Source organism: Gobio gobio (genome assembly GCF_949357685.1).
Source record: "Gobio gobio genome assembly, chromosome: 5".
Lineage (NCBI taxonomy): Eukaryota > Metazoa > Chordata > Actinopteri > Cypriniformes > Gobionidae > Gobio > Gobio gobio.
The window spans coordinates 58,936,809-58,948,915 of NC_137101.1; the positions used below are offsets into that span (position 1 = coordinate 58,936,809).

Consider the following 12,107-nt stretch of genomic DNA (forward strand, 5'->3'; position numbering starts at 1 on the left):
TTGGCTCAATCAACTGGCGAGATTCATTATTTAGAAGCCTGTTCAAAGAAGAAAGCCCAGTTAGCTGATCTACTGGGGCATAAAGTACAGGGGGCTCTGGTCCGTTCACGTTTTCAAAGCATTGACCAGATGGATGCACCATCCCAATACTTTTTCAATCTGGAAAAAAAGAACGGCCAGAAACGGTTTATTCATGGTTTGCGCTCTGAAGATGGAGTTTTATTGTTGGATCCTGCTGGTATTCGGGGAAGGGCAGCACAGTTCTATCAAAATCTGTATAGGAGTGAGCTCAAGTCAGAGTGTTGTGTGGACAACGTTTTCCTTGACAGCCTACCAAAGGTGTCAGAGGAGGGTAATAGTGACCTTGAAGAGGTGCTGACCCTGGAAGAGCTTTATAAGGCCCTGCAAAGCATGGAGTCTGGGAGGGCCCCAGGAGTGGATGGCCTCCCGGTTGACTTCTATAAGGCTTTTTGGTTGGAGTTGGGTGTAGATCTGCTGGAGGTACTGAAGGACAGCTTGTCGAAGGGCGGGTTGCCGTTGAGTTGCCGAAGAGCGGTGATCACTCTTCTCCCAAAAAAAGGGGATCTTACAGATATTAAGAACTGGCGCCCTGTCTCGCTTCTCTGCAGTGACTATAAAATACTTTCTAAGGCATTGGGTAACAGATTGGCTGGAGTGTTGGGTCAGGTTATCCATCCGGACCAGACGTACTGTGTCCCTGGTAGATCTATATTCGACAATATTTCTTTAATTCGGGATATTTTTTACGTTTCTAAATTGTTAAATTTGGACTGTGGCTTGATATCTTTGGATCAGGAGAAGGCGTTTGACCGAGTAGAGCACTCATATTTGTGGAGTGCTTTAACAGCTTTTGGTTTTAGCCAGAACTTTATAGACATGCTTAGGGTACTCTATTGTGACGTTGAGAGTTTGCTGAAAATAAATGGTGGCTTATGTGCTCCTTTTCAGGTTCTCCGGGGTATCAGACAAGGTTGCTCCTTGTCCGGAATGTTGTATTCCTTGGCTATTGAGCCATTGCTTCAACAGATAAGAGGTCAATTAAGTGGTTTGTTTTTACCAGTTTGTAGTAATACAATTTGTTTGTCAGCCTATGCCGATGATATTGTGGTGATGATCAACAGACAAAGTGATGTGCAGATTTTACTTCATTTAATTGAAGAATTTAGACTGTTGTCTTCTGCAAAGGTCAATTGGAAAAAAAGTGAGGCTTTATTGTTGGGACAATGGACTGATGGTAAACCTTGCCTTCCTGATGGGTTGTGTTGGGGGAATGGGGGTATAAAATATTTAGGCGTTTATCTAGGGGATGACAGTGTGTTACAAAAAAATTGGGAGGGGCTGATGGAAAAAGTTAAGGGGCGATTGGACAAGTGGAGATGGTTATTACCAAATATGTCCTATAGGGGGCGAACTCTCATTGTCAACAATTTAGTGGCATCTTCACTTTGGCATAGATTGGTATGTGTAGACCCCTCACCACAGTTTTTAGCGGAAGTTCAAGCTGCCCTTGTGAACTTTTTTTGGGACAAACTACATTGGGTCCCACAGAGTGTTTTATACCTCCCCAAAGATGAAGGTGGGCAAGGTTTGATTCACTTGCAAAGTAGAATGGCTGCTTTTCGGTTACAGTTTTTAAAAAGATTACTTGATGGTTCTACAGATTTCAGCTGGCGTGCTGCGAGCTGCACCATTTTGCACACTATTGGGGGTTTCGGACTGGATAAATCCCTTTTCTTAATGGATCCAACCAAATTGGATTTATCGGAACTGCCTGCTTTCTATCGAAACCTTTTCAAGGTGTGGAGTTTTTTTCGTGTTCACAAGACTGAGAACTCATATTCTCTCCACTGGCTTTTGCAGGAACCACTGATACTTGGGGCTCGCTTGGACATTGCTACTCACTGCTATTTGCCGGGGTTCAGCACCATATTTCTGAAATCCAAGGTTTTTACTTTGGGACATTTGTTGACTTTAACTGGGCCTCAATTTGAGAATGTGGATGTTGTATCCAAGCATTTAGGAATCAGATCTGTTCGTTTATTAACTCGTTTTTTTGTCAAACTTAAATCATGTTTTACAGTTGATGAAGAACATTTGTTAAGAGACTTTTTTACAGGGATTTGTACTCCTGATGTTGAGGATCCTTTTCCGTGTTTAATTATTCAACCCAAACTTGAAGAGGGTATAGGTTTTTTGCTGAAATCAGGTGAATCTTTGATTTTAGATTTCTTGTCAAGTGAAGGAAAAAAACTGTATAGAGCCTGTGTTTTGGTTTTTAATAAGAAAATGTTAGAAAAAAGAACTGATACACCATGGCGTTCTGTTTTTAAACTAAGAAATGATGTAAAACCTGAATGGAGATCATTATATAAGCCACCATTGTCTAAAAGGTTTGGTGATATACAATGGCGAATTCTCCATGGTGCCATTGCTGTCAATTCTTTTATTTCAGTGCTGAATCCAGAAGTTAATTCTGCTTGCCCTTTCTGTCTTCAAAGGGAGACTGTTTTTCATGCTTTTATGCATTGTTTTAGATTAGAACCTTTGTTTATGAGATTAAAAGAATTGTTTTGTAGGTTTGATGAAACTTTTTGTATTGAGACTTTCATTTTGGGTTTTAAGTATTTTCAGAAAAAACGTTTCACCTGTCAATTGTTGAATTTCATTTTAGGGCAAGCAAAAATGGCTATTTATATCAGCAGGAAAAATAGAGTGGAACAAAAGTGTAGCGATGATGTGAACGTGTGTTTTTCAACTTTGATAAAATCTAGAGTTTTGATTGATTTTCGGTTTTATAAAACTATGAGAGATCTTTCATCTTTTGAATTGATATGGTGCAGTCATGGTGCTTTGTGTGCAGTTTGTGAAGGTGATTTGTTTTTTTCTTGGTAATTTATTCAGGTGTTAATATTCTTGGTGTAATGTGTTAAAAGTATTATATGGTCAGTTTATTGTGAAGAGATACTGTTAAAATTGTAAATAAAGTTTTTTCAAAAATCAAAAATCTCTCTCTCTCTCTCTCTCTCTCATCTCTCTCATCTCTCTCTCCCTCGTGGATTCTCTCTTTCCATCATTCTTTTCCCTTTGATTTTATTCGTTAAGTTTGATTTTTCCTTGTTTGTACCATATCGTTTGTTTCTCCTATATATATGCATATTTACCCCCGTGTGATTCGTAGCTTTGTATTCTATAGTGTTTTATTAAAACTCAATAATTGCATTAAATTGAATCCTTATTGTTTTGCTCACAAATCTCGAAGTCACTGAAGCGTAAGATCTAAGCTACCCATTTAAGCTTGATTTTCATGTATTACTACTTCAGTAATACAAATTGTGCAAACATAAGAGATATTATTTGTCCTGATCAAACAGATCAATGTTTCTTAAGGTTTGTAAGATTGATAATTGATGAAGAAATCAATTTGGATAAAGGTTTCTTTTAAATGATTAAAGGTTCCGTTATACGTTAATTTTTCTGTACAACAAGCTAATAATATTCATAAACTCATGAATATTCATACCATTTGAATTAATTATTCCCCAGAACTTATTGTTGTTACATACGCGTGGATAAACGTCTGGATAACGTACGTGTGGATAAACGTCTGGATAATGTACGTGGGGATAAACGTCTGGATAACGTACGTGTGGATAAACGTCTGGATACCGTACGTGTGGATAAACGTCTGGATAACGTACGCGTGGATAAACGTCTGGATAACGTACGCGTGGATAAACGTCTGGATACCGAACGTGTGGATAAACGTCTGGATAACGTACGTGTGGATAAACGTCTGGATAACGTACGCGTGGATAAACGTCTGGATACCGTACGTGTGGATAAACGTCTGGATAACGTACGCGTGGATAAACGTCTGGATAACGTACGCGTGGATAAACGTCTGGATAACGTACGCGTGGATAAACGTCTGGGTAATATACGTGTGGATAAACGTCTGGATAATGTACGTGTGGATAAACGTCTGGATAACGTACGTGTGGATAAACGTCTGGATAACATATGATAAACGTCTGGATAACATACGTGTTGATAAACGTCTGGATAACGTACGTGTGGATAAATGTCTGGATAACATACGATAAACGTCTGGATAACGTACGTGTTGATAAACGTCTGGATAACGTACGCGTAGATAAACGTCTGGATAACGTACGTGTGGATAAACGTCTGGATAACGTACGTGTGGATAAACGTCTGGATAACGTACGTGTGATAAACGTCAGAACAGAATTTTTTTTTGGAGGGAAAGAAGAAAATTAATAAATTTATTCAGCAAGGACGCATTAAATTGATCAAGTGACAGCACATTTATAATGTTGCAAAAGCTTTATATTTGTATTTATCTTAAATATAAAGCTTTTGCAACATTATAAATGTATACTGTCACTTGATCAATTTAACCCTCTGTCCGACGAAATCGCCGGCGCATTTGTGTAAGACATAATTATAAACTATAAACTGTCTACTTTTATTTGTGTACACTCATCACTATACAACAGATGTCCTTATTAGGAGAAAATGTTGTTTTAACGACATAATATTTCGTTATTACAGAAAATGTAATTAAAACGACATATCTCGTTAAAAAAAATTTATTCATGTAAACTAGTGTTTCTCAACGGGGGCGGTACCGCCCCCCAGGGGGCGTTCAGAGCACAACGGGGGGCGTTGGAAGCAAGATTCTTGAAAGGGGGGCGTTCAGGTGTTCCTGGGGGGCATTCACAAGTTTATACCAAAGATCCTATGCAAAGATCCAGGCAAGACAAAATTAAACATGTATGCTAATTACTTGCAAAATAATGCCTACCACATTATAAAATCTGCCTGTTTAATGCGACGTAAACTATATCGTTTATTTTACAATGACTAAAGCGCTCAATCCGGTGGTGGCTAGAATCCAGCGCTGACTGGAATCACGCAGCGGAGGAATGGGAAGTTGACAAGCCATTAAAAAAGTATTGACTTAAGAACCACAATAAATCATGTTCATATTCACTCCGGTGATGAATTTTATTTGTATAAAGGTAAAACTTTTACATTTTTAGGCATTAATCAATGCAATGCCTAATGCCAAAATGTTTTCTTAAAAGCCCTATTCGCACGGGATTTATTGCCTGGTGACCTCTAGCCATTTGTAATAATTGCGGAGGTTGTTTGTGATTTTAATCCAGTGCGAATCGGCCATGTCTGTAATTTATAAAATTACCCCGCGAATGACCTACCATATTCCGCCGAACACACCCTGTGATAATATTAGTCCTATGCGAATCGCCATCTCTGTGATTTGGCCAGGATCTGGAGGGTCGTATATAACTTTTGCAAGGTTTTTGTTTCCTGTGCGCATTTGTATCCACATTTCGCGAAGAACGAAGGCTGCATTCATAACGCGCACCGTTATAAATCCCTGTGCGGCTGTGCACATTATACTTTCACTTTAGAATTAGAGCCAATTTGGGAGCGAATTGCTTGAAAGGTGTGTTCAATATTATTATTAATGAAAAACACAAAAACAGAACAATACAATGCTTTTACATTTAGCTTTAATCTTCTGCATTCATATTGTCAGTTCCTCACTCTTGTGATAAATGAAATCTCCTGCTGCTGGTCTGTGCTCAGTTCAGTTTTTAATTGTAACTTCTGTTCTCTAACTGAACTATTTTTATTACTAGGTTATACAAAATCAAAACGACGGTGGACAAGTGATGTAACCGGTGTAACACCGACTATCTCAACCAGAGGCGAACCAACATTGAGTGGGGGCCCCAGGCAAAATTAATCAATGAGGCCCTATTTAAAAAAACATTTAATACAGCCTATCTTCATTATCTAATTTTACAACATACAAAAAGTAGTCAAAACACATAAAACCAATATATATATATATTTTTTTATATATATAAAAAAAACAAAAAAAAAACAAATAAAGTGCTTTTGTTTAATTAACAAAATGTCAATCTTCATCTTCATAAGAGAAGATACAATACAATATCTTCAAAATACAGTACAACCTTCATATTTATAACCAATTGTCACCTTAAAAACGGTGCTTTGTGTGGTGGTGACAGGAACAAGAAATTATCCGACATATAGAAATATGGTTATCATTTTAATCACTTTATTTTATTAGTTTATCAACTAGCCAATGTTAACTCAAACTAATTTAATGTAGAAGAGCTGGATATACTTATTAGCCTACTAATTAAATAGTGCACATTTATATTAGGCTAATTTAATTAGGCTGCTTAAATATATAAGCTGGGTGCATGGAAGCGGCGCACACGCTTAAAGCTTGAGAAAAAACACTGGCAAAAGTAATGATTATAAATGTGTCAGAAAAAAAATAACAAGGAGCCCTTTTATTTGTTTATTATTAAACTAGTATTTTCTGAGTCAGTGTCGGCTGGAGAGATGAAGTTGACGATGCCGCCTCTCCGCTGCGCCTTGTGGACGCGCCTTTAGAGAGAAATGCACTTTTCATACGGATTACAACCAGAGAATATTTGTTTTCGATTTGAATTTGTTCGTTTAAAAGTAGACATTTCAAGCTTTCAGGCTAGATATATTTCTCATATATATGTGAGGCAAGAAGCCTGATACGCTTAGTTTCGGTTCATTTATGAGATGCGCTGCAGACGAAAGAAAGCACGCGTCCTGTTTGCTTTCTTTATTTTATCTATTTTAACTATTTGTTAGAGCGAGCGGCCAAGCCAAACGGATAAGTTCTCTTCATGCTTAACAAATCAAATCATGCATTTTATACAGTTTGAAGAAGGAGAGGAGGTGGCGAAAGCATTGCCTCAAAAGGCGGGGCCCCAGGCAAGTGCGAATAGGGCTAGTTCACCAAGTAGCCTAATTCACTGGTCAGGCATTATTGTTAACTCGCAAGACTGTAAGGAGAAAATGACAGTTTGACACTGTAATAACATTTAGGTAATGTATTAATTCCACCGTCACATCTGAGCGCAAAACGCTGCGTGGATAGTAGCTTATCAAGATAGTTAAAAAATAATTAATACTACAATAATTTAACGGTTCCTGTGTGTTTATTCTTGCTAGAAGCTTTTGTTTTTATTTTACTGATCATGAACACGAATTAATCATGACAAACCAAATTAGTTTTAATTTGTAGACTATTAATTAGGCTATAGCCTACCATTGATGAAAGCTGATACCAAGGAATTTAGGCCTATAATTATAATATTTATTTTATTCATGAAAAATCATGATTATATATTTTTTTTATTGAAAGTAGGCCTAAGGTTATAGAACCCTGTGAAATCCATTAATAAATAAATACAAATATATATATATATATATATATATATATATATATATATATATATATATATATATATATATATATATATATATATATATATATATATATATATATATAGCTATATATAAAATTTTGTTTTTATTTTTTCAAATTCCGCTAATTTTTCCCCCTAATTCCGTCTTAATTTTTCTGGATTCCGTTTTTTGGACTCCATTTTAATGGTTAAATATTTTTTTAGTAATAAAAAAAGCATGTCTAATTAATTTAAATAATGAAACCTATCAATTTTGCAAAAATTACATCTTTAGAGCCTTATGAAATAGCCTGTTTTCCCCCCATCCAATTCCGTTTCATTTTTCAAATTCTGTTTTCAAATCAAATGAAGACATGAAATATTAATTTAATTTAAATTTTATTCATATGAAATTAAACAGTTTTTTGTCAACGTGCTGCACTGAGCTTTATTGATAAAATTAAAACATGGAAGAGAATGTGATAATTCCTTAAAAATATAAGTTTTGATAATATTTTATTAGTAGTATTATTTATTATTTATTATTAGTATTATTTATTTTTATAATTTAGACTTGTCTAAATTTTACTGTACAACAGTAATATATTTCTGTCAAATTAAACCAAACTTTTATTTTGACGGGTGGCCGTTTTCTCAAATGAACGGTAAAACGGGAAAAATGTTCAAGAAGTTCCTCTCAGAGCGGCTTGAAGATGAAGTTCATGTCAGGCTACAGAGGCTGAAAACACAGCGAGTGCTTCAGAGTGTGTGAGAACCCGCGTAATAAAACCTAAGTGCAAACATTACCGCTTTGTACACACACATATGTTGGTGCAACAACATTATGGGGACTCTCCATTAGAGCTGCAACTAACGATTATTTTTTCTGTCGACTAATCTAACAATTATTTTTTCGATTAGTCGACTAATCTAACGATTATTTTTCCAGATTAATCTTATTATTCTTTTTTACTGATTATTGTATTTCAAAGAGGGTAGTGAATTTGTATATTATTTTAACATGAAATCAATGAATGATGACAATATTAATTGTATTTCAGGAAGGGTAGTGAACATAGTATGCCATTTTATAATGAAATATATGAACACAAGAAGCTTTTTAAACATAATATATAATGATACTATTCATCATAAAATGTATACAGAGCGGGCCTAATAAGGAAAAGTTGTTTACTATAGTAGTTGAGTATGATTTACTTATTGATTTGTGTCAAAAGTAAAAGAAAATGCACTTGTATTTATCTGCAAAAGGTTCACATACAGGAGCTTTCAGCATAGTTGTAATGTATAACTAGTCGTCTATTTTGAAGATACATGTGCATAAACAACGACTAAAGCTGCCAGAAGTTTTTGCCCAAACTTCAAAGACACATGTAAATGATTAAAGTTAGAGGCATATCTTAACTTTAATGTTACTTTAATCATGCAAACTACCTATACACAGCATGTTATTATGCATATGTGTTTGGGACAGAGGGGAACCGGGTCGCATTAACAGGAGATATATGCAGCCCATAATAAATAAAAGCACGAGACGTACTGGGGTCGGAGAAGAACACCGGAAGATGTGACCGTATGTTGCAATACACGCGCCACGGTTCAGCTGCGCGAGAGAACACTGGCAGCAGGGTTGCCAGGTTTACACAACAAAACCCACCCATTCGTTACTCAAAACTAGCCCAAAACAAGCCCAGTCGCGTTTCGGGGAGGTTATCTGGTAAACATCGCGTTCGGTGGGTTAAATATGTGTGTTTTTTTTGCTTCAACCCGCGGACATGAGACACAGCCCGCGGCAACAGTGTAGAAGTAGCCCAATTCCGCGGGAAAAAAAGCGGACTTGGCAACACTGACTGGCAGTGTGAAAGCTCCCGCTCTCCACGCGCACAGCTCCTGCTCTGCCACCGCGCGCAGTGTGAAACCAGCGTTACAGAGCGAACAAAGCACAGTTTTATTCGGCTTCTGTTTAAAGTACTCCCACACTTTTGAATGTCGCGGTCTGGCTTTATATGATAAATGATCATTTTCACTATGCCCGGGAGCAGAAGCTGCCATTATTCTAGATCTTCTGTTCCATTCTAGAACGTAAATAATGTGCCGCCGACGCGTCGACGCATTTCACGCACGTCGACGTATTTTCGTAGTCGGTTGCAGCCCTACTCTCCATAGGCGTAATGATTTTTATACCGTACAAACTGTATTTTCTATCCCCCCACCCATAAACCCAACCATCACAGGAAACATTCTGCATTTTTACATTTTTAATAAAACATTGTTTAGTATGTTTTTAAAGCGATTTGATTTACAGGGACATTTAGAATGTCCTCATAAACCACTTTGATGTTGTAATACCAGTGTAATTGGTAAATGTCATTATACAAATTTTTGTCCTCATAAATGACATAAACAAGCACACACCGACACACACACACACCATGTCCCCCCACCAGTAATAATGGTGGTAGATATTTAATTTACAGTGAGTATGACAAACGAGAAGAAAGCAAGAATAGAGGAGAGAGGGAGAAGGAAAACAATGGTTTTGGGAAACGAAGCCCAGTTCAGTTCGACAAAGGTCATTGGACAGGTTGGCCAACCATGTATGGAGGTGTGTGCAGGAGAGAAGGGGGAGACAACGACTTGTCTGGCAGCATTCAATGCAGAAGGCAGAAGTTTGTTTAATGCAGTTTAAATTTATGTGGCTACATAAAATTAAAATTGATGATAAATCACTATTTCCCTTTGCAGTTTGACTGGCCCATTGGTTACCTGAAACAGCGGCCCATTTTACCTGAAACAGTGGCCCATTTTACCTGAAACAGCGGCCCATTTTACCTGAAACAGCGGCCCATTTTACCTGAAATAGTGGCCCATTTTACCTGAAACAGCGGCCCATTTTACCTGAAACAGCGGCCCATTTTACCTGAAATAGTGTCCCATTTTACCTGAAACAGCGGCCCATTTTACCTGAAATGGTGGCCCATTTTACCTGAAATAGTGTCCCATTTTACCTGAAACAGCGGCCCAATTTACCTGAAACAGCGGCCCATTTTACCTGAAACAGCGGCCCATTTTACCTGAAATAGTGGCCCATTTTACCTGAAAAAGCGGCCCATTTTACCTGAAACAGCGGCCCATTTTACCTGAAACAGCGGCCCATTTTACCTGAAATAGTGGCCCATTTTACCTGAAATAGTGGCCCATTTTACCTGAAACAGCGGCCCATTTTACCTGAAACTGCTTATGCAAAAAAAAGTTGGCACAGCTGATGTTTTAAGAACTGTAGGGCTTAAATAATTATATATTTTTTACATAATTTCAACACAACATTATCAAAAACAGTGATTAATATTCATAAAAACACATGGAAAAGGCATATATGGTATTGTATTATTGTCCCAAGCGATTTACCAAAAAGTGGCCCAATTTAGCTGATATCACCCTACAAAAAAAGTTACGGATTTAATAATAATATTAATAATAAGGACAATAATATTGTGAATAATATACATATTATTATTATTACAACAGAATAATAATTAGCATACATAGCTCTTTTTTGGTTGGTGTGTGTGTGTGTGTGTGTGTGTGTGTGTGTGTGTGTGTGTGTGTGTGTGTGTGTGTGTGTGTGTGTGTGTGTGGAGAGGTGGGGGGGGGGGGGGGGGGGGGGCGTTAAGGGACCTGGATAATGGATAGGGGGCGCTGGCCCAAAAAAGGTTGAGAACCACTGATGTAAACCAATTTATTAGGCAAAACTTACTAACACAAAATATAGGTCAGTGTAATATCACAACATTACTGGGTTAGCTTCTGGCTGATTTTAACACAAATGGGCATTTTATTTAACTGTTTACTAACTGTTTTATAATATCGATGTAGGCCTACACTAAAATCTGTAAAATGCACTATTTAATAGCTTTATTTACCTTTTTCTTTTATTAAGTAATTTTAATTAAGTAATATAGGCTAACTCTTTTGGCATTCCAGTATTAGAGTCTTACTATATTACATTTGATAAATAAATATATTACTTGTTTTTGGAATTTACAGGGATTAACTGGCAAAAACACAAAGGCGCTAGGCTAATTGTCAATGCACAGAGCTTACTGTAATCACGTCAACTTCGAACATTGATGGGTTTTTTTTTGGTGATAACTGGCAAATTTAAGACGACACGCACAGACGTCACGTAGCTTCTCAGGCGAGTATGTGGGCGATGAAAGTGTGACGCTTCTTATCACAAGTCATTGGTCACGGCTTCTGCTTGAGTGAGTGACGAGGGAGGGAGCGTCAGACAGACGCGTTGAAACAGCAGCTCTGCCTCTGATTGGCTGCAGGCAGTGAACAACACAATCTGATTGGTCACAGACCAAGTTGAAGAGACATTTGAATTCCGATAATACTCAACTACTCAACTCATATTTTCTTGTGTTGTATTTCAGTGTGCTGTTGGTTTAATATAGAACTGTGTGTACGATTGTAACATAATTCTTTTCTGCCAGTGTAAACTCATTAAACATATTTACACTTAAATCACAACTACAGTAGGGCTTGTACACTGCATATATTTAAAAATGGGCTTTTAATGCATTAGTCAAATTTTAACACTTATTTATTCATTAATTAATTTTAGGCCGCTTAATTTTAACACTTAAGCATGAATAAATAACCTTAAACATTACTCTGCTTTCAGTGCATTGGTAGAATGACAAATTTGAGCACAATTTAAAATATACTAAAAATATATTTAAAGTA

At 37.0% G+C, this 12,107-nt stretch overlaps 1 protein-coding gene across 1 annotated transcript in view; it reads right to left on the minus strand.

Annotated features, from left to right (window-relative positions):
* LOC307127069 (guanylate-binding protein 4-like) overlaps positions 1-12,107 on the minus strand; it is an 89,196-nt gene that overhangs the window by 49,565 nt on the left and 27,524 nt on the right. The window lies entirely within an intron of this gene.